This window comes from Oncorhynchus tshawytscha, linkage group LG08, assembly GCF_018296145.1.
Source record: "Oncorhynchus tshawytscha isolate Ot180627B linkage group LG08, Otsh_v2.0, whole genome shotgun sequence".
Classification (NCBI taxonomy): domain Eukaryota; kingdom Metazoa; phylum Chordata; class Actinopteri; order Salmoniformes; family Salmonidae; genus Oncorhynchus; species Oncorhynchus tshawytscha.
Window position 1 is genome coordinate 16,559,604 of NC_056436.1, and position 10,409 is coordinate 16,570,012.

The window sequence follows — 10,409 nt, forward strand, 5'->3', positions numbered from 1 at the left end:
GCTTTGATCAAAGCAGTGCACTATATAGGGAACAGGGTTTCATTTGGGACAGGGTCCTCCTCACCTGTACCTGCTCCCAGAGTCCTCCTCCTCCCCACCCGTACCTGCTCCTCTACCTCCCTCCCTCCCCACCCGTACCTGCTCCTCTACCTCCCTCCCTCCCTCCCTACCTGTACCTGCTCCTCTACCTCTCTCCCTCCCTCCCCACCCGTACCTGCTCCTCTACCTTTCTCCCTCCCTCCCCACCCGTACCTGCTCCTCTACCTCCCTCCCTCCCTCCCCACCTGTACCTGCTCCTCTACCTCTCTCCCTCCCTCCCCACCCGTACCTGCTCCTCTACCTTTCTCCCTCCCTCCCCACCCGTACCTGCTCCTCTACCTCCCTCCCTCCCTCCCCACCCGTACCTGCTCCTCTACCTCTCTCCCTCCCTCCCTCCCCACCCGTACCTGCTCCTCTACCTCCCTCCCTCCCTCCCCACCCGTACCTGCTCCTCTACCTCTCTCCCTCCCTCCCCACCTGTACCTGCTCCTCTACCGCCCTCCCTCCCCATCTCCCCCTCCCTCTCCCAGACCCCACCACCTCCCTACCTCCCCCAGACATCCCTACCTCCCTACCTCCACACCCCCCACCTTCCTAACCCCCAGACCTTCCCACCTTCCTACCTCCCCATCCCTACCTCCCTACCTCCCCCAGACATCCCTACCTTCCTACCTCCCCCAGACTTTCCCACCTCCCTACCTTCCTACCTTTCCCAGACCTCACCACCTCCCTACCTTCCTACCTCCCCCAGACCTCCCCACCTCCCTCAGACCTCACCACCTCCCTCCCATCTCCCATCTCCCTACCTCCCTTAGACCTGCCCACCTCCCTTAGACCTCCCTACCTCTCTACCTCCCCATCCCTACATCCCCCAGACCTTCCCACCTTCCTACCTTCCTACCTCCTCCTCCCTTAGACCTCCCCACCTCCCTTAGACCTCCCTACCTCTCTACCTCCCCATCCCTACATCCCCCAGACCTTCCCACCTTCCTACCTTCCTACCTCCTCCAGACCTCCCCACATTCCTACCTTCATACCTCCTCCAGACCTCCCCACCCCCCACCTCCCCCATACCTCCCCACCTCCCCCAGACCTCCCCACCTCCCTACACTCCTACCTTCCCCAGACATCCCTCCCTCCCTCCCTACCTCCACACCCCCCACCTTCCTACCTCCCCCAGACCTTCCCACCTCCCTACCTCCCTACCTCCCCATCCCTACCTTCCTACCTCCCCCAGATCTTCCCACCTCCCTACCTTCCTACCTTCCCCAGACCTCACCACCTCCCTACCTTCCTACCTCTCCCAGACCTCCCCACCTCCCTCAGACCTCACCACCTCCCTCCCATCTCCCATCCCCCACCTCCCTTAGACCTACCCACCTCCCTTAGACCTCCCTACCTCTCTACCGCCCCATCCCTACCTCCCCCAGACTTTCCCACCTCCCTACCTTCCTACCTTTCCCAGACCTCACCACCTCCCTACCTTCCTACCTCCCCCAGACCTCACCACCTCCCTCCCATCTCCCATCTCCCTACCTCCCTTAGACCTCCCCACCTCCCTTAGACCTCCCTACCTCTCTACCTCCCCATCCCTACATCCCCCAGACCTTCCCACCTTCCTACCTTCCTACCTCCCTCCCCCTTAGACCTCCCCACCTCCCTTAGACCTCCCTAACTCTCTACCTCCCCATCCCTACATCCCCCAGACCTTCCCACCTTCCTACTTTCCTACCTCCTCCAGACCTCCCCACATCCCTACCTTCATACCTCCTCCAGACCTCCCCACCTCCCCACCTCCCCCAGACCTCCCCACCTCCCCCAGACCTCCCAACCTCCCTACCCTCCTACCTTCCACAGACCTCCCTACCACTCTACATCCCCCAGACCTCCCCACCTCCTTCCCACCACCATGCCTAGGACGTCTTTGTCCTCCCTGGTCCCAAGATGCTATTTGTCATCAGCGACCTCGAAGTTCGTTATGTAAACATACATTTGGCCTAATTAACAGGAGATATAAAGTACCATCCTGGGAATGATATCTCTTACAAGGAAGGAGCGAGGGGGTTGGTTGGTCGGTTGGCATGTACCTTTGTTAGGACCTGAACAGACTAAATGCAGCCCGCATGGCATCATTATTTCATATACACTTAACTAGCTACAGCAGGGGTGGGCAAACCTTTTTTTCTATGGAGGGCCACACACATTTTTGGGGGACTGTTTTGTTTGTCAGTATCAACATGCGGTCCAGAAAAACTGCAGTTATTTGAAAATATATGATGAATATTTTGACGCACTTTCCACAAGAGGAAAGTGAGGGGAGGATGGCTCATAACAATGTCTGTTTGATGTGTGTTTGTCGTGTTTGATACCATTCCATTAATTACAGCAATTACTAGTGTATTATTCTGTCTTAGTGCAGTATTATATCTTAGTGTATTATTATGTCTTAGTGCAGTATTATATCTTAGTGTATCATTCTGTCTTAGTGCAGTATTATATCTTAGTGTATTATTATGTCTTAGTGGAGTATTATATCTTAGTGTATTATTCTGTCTTAGTGCAGTATTATATCTTAGTGTATCATTCTGTCTTAGTGCAGTATTATATCTTAGTGTATTATTATGTCTTAGTGCAGTATTATATCTTAGTGTATTATTCTGTCTTAGTGCAGTATTATATCTTAGTGTATTATTATGTCTTAGTGCAGTATTATATCTTAGTGTATTATTCTGTCTTAGTGCAGTATTATATCTTAGTGTATTATTATGTCTTAGTGCAGTATTATATCTTAGTGTATTATTATGTCTTAGTGCAGTATTATATCTTAGTGTATTATTCTGTCTTAGTGCAGTATTATATCTTAGTGTATTATTCTGTCTTAGTGCAGTATTATATCTTAGTGTATTATTCTGTCTTAGTGCAGTATTATATCTTAGTGTATTATTATGTCTTAGTGTATTATATTATTATTCTGTCTTAGTGCAGTATTATATCTTAGTGCAGTATTATATCTTATTATGTCTTAGTGCAGTATTATATCTTAGTGTATTATTATGTCTTAGTGCAGTATTATATCTTAGTGTATTATTCTGTCTTAGTGCAGTATTATATCTTAGTGCAGTATTATATCTTAGTGTATTATTCTGTCTTAGTGCAGTATTATATCTTAGTGTATTATTATGTCTTAGTGCAGTATTATATCTTAGTGTATTATTATGTCTTAGTGCAGTATTATATCTTAGTGTATTATTATGTCTTAGTGCAGTATTATATCTTAGTGTATTATGTCTTAGTGCAGTCAGTATTATATCTTAGTGTGTCTTAGTGCAGTATTATATCTTAGTGTATTATTATTAGTGCAGTATTATATCTTAGTGTGTCTTAGTGCAGTATTATATCTTAGTGTATCATTCTGTCTTAGTGCAGTATTATATAGTGTATTATTCTTAGTGCAGTATTATGTCTTAGTGCATTCTGTCTTATTATATCTTAGTGTATTATTCTGTCTTAGTGCAGTATTATAGTATTATATCTTAGTGTATTATTATGTCTTAGTGCAGTGTTATATCTTAGTGTATTATTATGTCTTAGTGCAGTATTATATCTTAGTGTATTATTATTATTATATCTTAGTGCATTCTGTATTATATCTTAGTGTATTATTATGTCTTAGTGCAGTGTTATATCTTAGTGTATTATTATGTCTTAGTGCAGTATTATATCTTAGTGTATTATTCTGTCTTAGTGCAGTATTATATCTTAGTGTATTATTCTGTATTAGTGCAGTATTATATCTTAGTGTATTATTCTGTATTAGTGCAGTATTCTATCTTAGTGCAGTGTTCTATCATAGTGCAGTATTCTATCTTAATGCAGTGTTCTATCATAGTGCAGTATTCTATCTTAGTGTATTATTCTGTATTAGTGCAGTATTCTATCTTAGTGCAGTGTTCTATCATAGTGCAGTATTCTATCTTAATGCAGTGTTCTATCATAGTGCAGTATTCTATCTTAATGCAGTGTTCTATCATAGTGCAGTATTCTATCTTAATGCAGTGTTCTATCATAGTGCAGTATTCTATCTTAATGCAGTGTTCTATCATAGTGCAGTATTCTATCTTAATGCAGTGTTCTATCATAGTGCAGTATTCAATCTTAATGCAGTGTTCTATCATAGTGCAGTATTCTATCTTAATGCAGTGTTCTATCATAGTGCAGTATTCTATCTTAATGCAGTGTTCTATCATAGTGCAGTATTCTATCTTAATGCAGTGTTCTATCATAGTGCAGTATTCTATCTTAATGCAGTGTTCTATCATAGTGCAGTATTCAATCTTAATGCAGTGTTCTATCATAGTGCAGTATTCAATCTTAATGCAGTGTTCTATCATAGTGCAGTGTTCTATCATAGTGCAGTATTCTATCTTAGTGCAGTATTCATTGCCAGAGCCAAATAAAGCTAGACAATAATACCTTAGTATATACATTAATCAATTAAAATGTTGGCTGTGAATGGAGCTCTCATGCAAAACCTCAAATAAACAATTGTCCAATCTGCATATGCTAGTGCAGTCAGTGACAGAGCAGAAACCAGAGGGAAATTATGATTAAAAAAGAAGGGAGAAACAAAGAAAGATCGAGGGGGGGGGGCAGGGAGAGAGGAATGGAGTGCAGAAATTCACTGATTACAGGGAGAGGAGAACAGGTGCTCTGCAGCCCCCCTCCTGGGACCCCCACACAGCCACTGAGTCCTCGCTGGGACAGGGAGGGGGTCCAGGGGAGCTGGGTGGGTCCGGGGGACACAGGAGGGACCGAGGGGGAAGGGGTGTGAGGGTGTGAGGGAGGGGGTGCGAGAGCCTAGCTCATTAGAGAGCTTTTGCTTCTGCCCCTCGGGAGCTGTCTAATCATCACAAAGGGACCGGGAGCCTGTTAGAGCACAATACGCCATACAATATGTACCTATTTACTCATCCCTCTATCTCTCTCTCCATCTCTCCATCTCTCCATCCCTCCATCCATCCAGTCTTCTCTCCATCTCTCCCTCCATCCCTCTATCCCTCCATCCCTCTATCCCTCTCTCCATCTCTCCATCCATCCCTCTATCCCTCTCTCCATCTCCCGATCCCTACATCCATTCTTACATCCATCCCTCCATCCATCCCTTCTTCCCTCCATCTCTCCATCCATTCCTCCATCCATTCCTCCATCCATCCCTCCATCCAGCCCTCTATCCATCTCTCCATCCATATCTCCATCCATTCCTCCATCCATCCCTCCATCCAGCCCTCTATCCATCTCTCCATCCATCTCTCCATCCATCCCCCATCCCTCCATCCATCCCTCCATCCATCTCTCCATCCATTCCTCCATCCATCTCTCCATCCCACCCTCCATCCATCTCTCCATCACACCCTCCATCCATCTCTCCATCCCAATTAGTTAGTTAGGATATGGGTTATTTGGGGTATTAGTTAGTTGGGGTATTACTTAGTTGAGGTATTAGTTAGTTGGGGTATTAATTTGTTGGGGTATTAGCTAGTTGAGGTATTAGTTAGTTGGGTATTAGTTAGTTGGGGTATTAGTTAGTTGGGGTATTAGTTAGTTGGGGTATTTGTTAGTTGGGGTATTAGTTAGTTGGGGTATTAGTTAGTTGGGGTATTAGTTAGTTGGGGTATTAGTTAGTTGAGAAATTAGTGAGTTGGGGTATTAGTTAGTTTGGGTATTATTTAGTTGGGGTATTAGTTTGCTGGGGTATTAGTTAGCTGGGGTATTAGTTTCATTGGGGTATTAGTTTGCTGGAGTATTAGTTAGCTGGGGTATTAGATAGTTGGGGTATTAGTTAGCTGAGTAATTAGTTAGTTGGGGTATTAGTTAGTTGGGGTATAAGTTAGCTGGGGTATTAGTTAGCTGGGGTATTAGTTAGTTGGGGTATAAGTTAGCTGGGGTATTAGTTAGCTGAGGTATTGGTTGAGGTATTGGTTAGTTGGGGTATTAGTTAGCTGGGGTATTAGTTAGTTGGCGTATAAGTTAGCTGGTGTAATGGTTAGTAAATAACATGCAGAGGATGAACATTATTTTTGAGTATTTATTTGTATTATTAGTTGGTCCCTGACAGCACATAGGGTTGGATTGTGTTTGTTGAAAATTTAAATCTGTGACGTTATGATCCTGATACAATTTATGACAAATATATTGACCTGACTCAACGACAGCTGATATATTCTTTGTATACTGGACATTCCTATTTGTCACAATGTTGTTGACTTACCAGGGTGAGCCCAAGTGGCATTCTTATGCAACACGTTCAATTGACCATGCAACACTAGAGAATTAATAAGATTAAATAATATGGGCAGGTGGAAAAACAACAGGTTTGATTCATAAGCAGTATCATTGGAAATGTACTATGGCTCATTCTGTCCCACTATGTCCTAAACGTGCATTTAAGGTAAACCCTTTTGTCTCGTCACCTTGGATGTCATACTGCATTTGACAAGTGGATCATTTCCACCTCAAACTGTTATTGATGTGAATAGGTAATGTTCTGAAAATCATGCCCGCACGCACCTATATACCCCCCCCACACACACACACACACACACACACACACACACGCACACACGCACACACGCACACACGCACACACGCACACACGCACACACGCACACGCACACGCACACGCACACACACATTTACGCAAATGTACTCAAAGTGTGTGACAAAAAAGCCAGTATCATCACATTGCACTTCAAACACACCACTCCATACAACAACAAGGTGAGCTGATAGCCCTCCAAGACATCCTTAAAGAGAGAGAGAGTCTGCGTCTCAAATGGCACTCTTTTCCCTAAATAGTGCGCTATATTTGCACTACTTTTGACCAGAGCCCTATGGATCCAGGTCAAAAGTAGTGCACTATATAGGGAGTAGGGCGCCATTATGCACAGAGAGGGCCTGATCACAGCTGGAGTCACATTAAGGATATTTGCCATTTTTAAAATTATTAATTTGAATACAATATCTTAAAAAATTGAATTAATTTAGAAACCATTTTTGATGGTGCCCTGCGACTAATAGGCATGCTGTTAATTGGATTCAGGCTAATGTGGATTCTTCTTTTTTTAAATTCTTTAACAGAATTAAAAGAGGGTAGTGTTGATACAACCTGTCAACAGAAGGTGCTGGGATGGTTAACATGGTGTAAGGGGAGGTAGGCATGGGCGATGGGGTGGTTGTTCAATATGTCATGGTAACTCCTTCTGTGGTCTCCAACTGCTCTGACATGCTAGTAAAACTAAATGCATGCTCTTCAGCCAATCGCTGCCCACACCCGCCCACCCGACTAGCCTCACAACTCTGGACGGTTCTGATTTAGAATATGTAGAATATGACAACTACAAATACCTAGGTGTCTGGTTAGACTGTAAACTCTCCTTCCAGACTCACATTAAGCATTTCCAATGCAAAATTAAATCTAGAATCGGCTTCCTATTTCGCAACAAATCCTCTTTCACTCATGCTGCTAAACATACCCTCGTAAAACTGACTATCCTACTGATCATTGATTTCAGCGTTGTCATTTTCAAAATAGCCTCCAACACTCTACTCTGTAAATTAGATGTAGTCTATCAGAGTGCCATCTGTTTTGTCACCAAAGCCCCATATACTACCCACCACTGCGACCGGTACGCTCTCGTTGGCTGGTCCTCGCTTCATATTCGTCGCCAGACCCACTGGCTCCAGGTCATGTATTCTGGTGCTGTCTTTGCTAGGTAAAGACCCGCCTTATCTCAGCTCACCGGTCACCATAGCAACACCCACTCATAGCACATTCTCCAGCAGGTATATTTCACTGGTCACTCCCAAAGCCAACACCTCGTTTGGCCGCCTTTCCTTCCAGTTCCCTAATGCCAATGACTGGAACGAATTGCAAAAATCACTGACTTATACCTCTCTCACTAACTTTAAGCATCAGCTGTCAGAGCAGCTTACCGTTTACTGCACCTGAACACAGCTCATCTGTAAATAGCCCACCTAACTATCTCATCCCCATATAGTTATTTATTTTTGCTCTTTTGCACCCCAGTATCCCTACTTGCACATCATCATCTGCACATCTATCACTCCAGTGTTAATGCTGAATTGTAATTATTTCGCCACTATGGCCTATTTATTGCCTTACCTCCCTAATCTTACTCATTTGCATACACTGTACATAGATTTTTCTATTGTGATATTGACTGTACGTTTGTTTGTCCCATGTGTGACTCTGTTGTTGTTTTTGTCAAACTGCTTTATCTTGGCCAGGTCGCTGTTGTAAATGAGAACTTGTTCTCAACTGGCCTCCCTGGTTAAATAAAGGTGAACTAAAATAAAAATAAATAAAGGTGAAATAAACATTTAAAAAGGTAAAGCAGATGATATCACACTCACAAAGTGTAATTGCTACCCAATGTGATTAGATAAAAATAAGTGTTTTGTGATGCTAATCGTGTATGTTTATAGTGCATGTTCCTGAAACCAGTCTTGAAATGTGACCATCCCTTGAAGAAGTTGTGCCTGTATTTAAATGGCATATCATACATTTGCAATATTGTTGTTCTACCGTCAACTTGAGTCAGTAGAAGAAAATAAATCTAATTTTCACATCCATTTAAAGTTAAAGAACTCTATTATGAAATGTCTACTGTCTGTATCCAACCAAAATGGTAAAATATGAGTTATTAACTGTAAGGGATTTCTTCCATTGACGGAGAGGCGGACCAAAGCGCAGCGTGGTTATTTTGATTCATGTTTTAATAAATCACTTCACATGAACAAACTAACCCAAAACAGCCCTATTTGGTGCAAAACACAGAGACAGGAACAATAACCCACAAACACACAGTGAAACCCAGGCTACCTAAGTATGGTTCCCGATCAGAGACAATGACGAACACCTGCCTCTGATTGAGAACCATATCAGGCCAAACATAGAACTAGACAAACTAGACAATTAACATAGAATGCCCAACCAGATCACACCCTGACCAACCAAAACATAGAAACATACAAAGCAAACTATGGTCAGGGTGTGACATTACAGTTTTTTTCGATTGCTAAACGACAGTGGACACAACTGGAGTCACATGTGCAAAACTCTAACTACAGTCTGCACAGCAGCAGTTCATGTGGACCAAACTCTAGTTCGTTTTTCATTGCTTGAACACAGTTTTCAAAACTCTACACACTTATCCCATGACTTTAACCACAACCTGCACAACACTGTGGATTTACAGCACTTTGTTCAAATGCTAACACACTGCTGTCAAAACTGTGAACCACACATTCAAAATGGAATAGATTTCAGCCTTGTGCCTTTCAAACACTGCTGATTGCAATTTCAGCTGAAAGGCTAAGCAGGTGTCTTGTTTTAGACTTGTTAGTGAACACACACACATATTACAGTATATATAGGTAGAGCTCAGAAAGACTCATTTTGGAAATGGAACAAGGAAGATGGGTTCGTGGAGGGAGAAGGGTGGCAGGGAGAGGGCGGATGCGTGGAGGAAGACAAAGAAGACAAAGAGCTGTTATTTCAGATGAAATAAGGGCTACACTTATAGACCATGTCGTGAACCATGGTCTCTCATTGAGAGAGGCAGGGTTGAGGGTGCAACCCAATCTGCAAAGATCCACAGTGGCATCTGTAATGCGAATTTTCCATCATGCAAACAGGTGAGAGTTACATCCTTACAGTAAATGAAAACATTACAGGAATCTATTTTGTATTGCAATTATAGAATATTTACACAGATATATATTACAGTAAGTTTGACTGTAAAATATATTTTTACAACAGGACCCAAAGGCTGACCCCAACAGGGGGAAGAGGAAAAATATTTTCAGATGCGCAGGAAAATGCTAAAATGCTAAAATGCTAACAACTATTGCCCGAGTCCTAAAGAAACACCAAGTTACAATGAAACAGTTATACACTGTACCGTTTGAGAGAAACAGTGAACGGGTAAAAGAGCAAAGATACCAATATGTCCAGGTAAGACATCTGAGGTTACGTACACAGCTATACAAAATATTTACAATAAAAAAACACTAGCATTTCTACAGTAAAACTGTGCACTTACTGTTTTTCAGAGAGTAATGGAGGTGGAAGCACTGGAAAGACCACATTCATTTGTATTTATCGATGAAGCTGGATTTAACCTTGCCAAAACACAGCGCAGAGGAAGGAATGTTATAGGTCAAAGGGCCACTGTGGAGGTTCCAGGCCAAAGGGGGGGAAATATCACCATGTGTGCTGCAATGGCCAATGATGGTTTGCTTCTCAACACACCACTCATTTGCCCATACAACACAGAAAGGCTTATAGC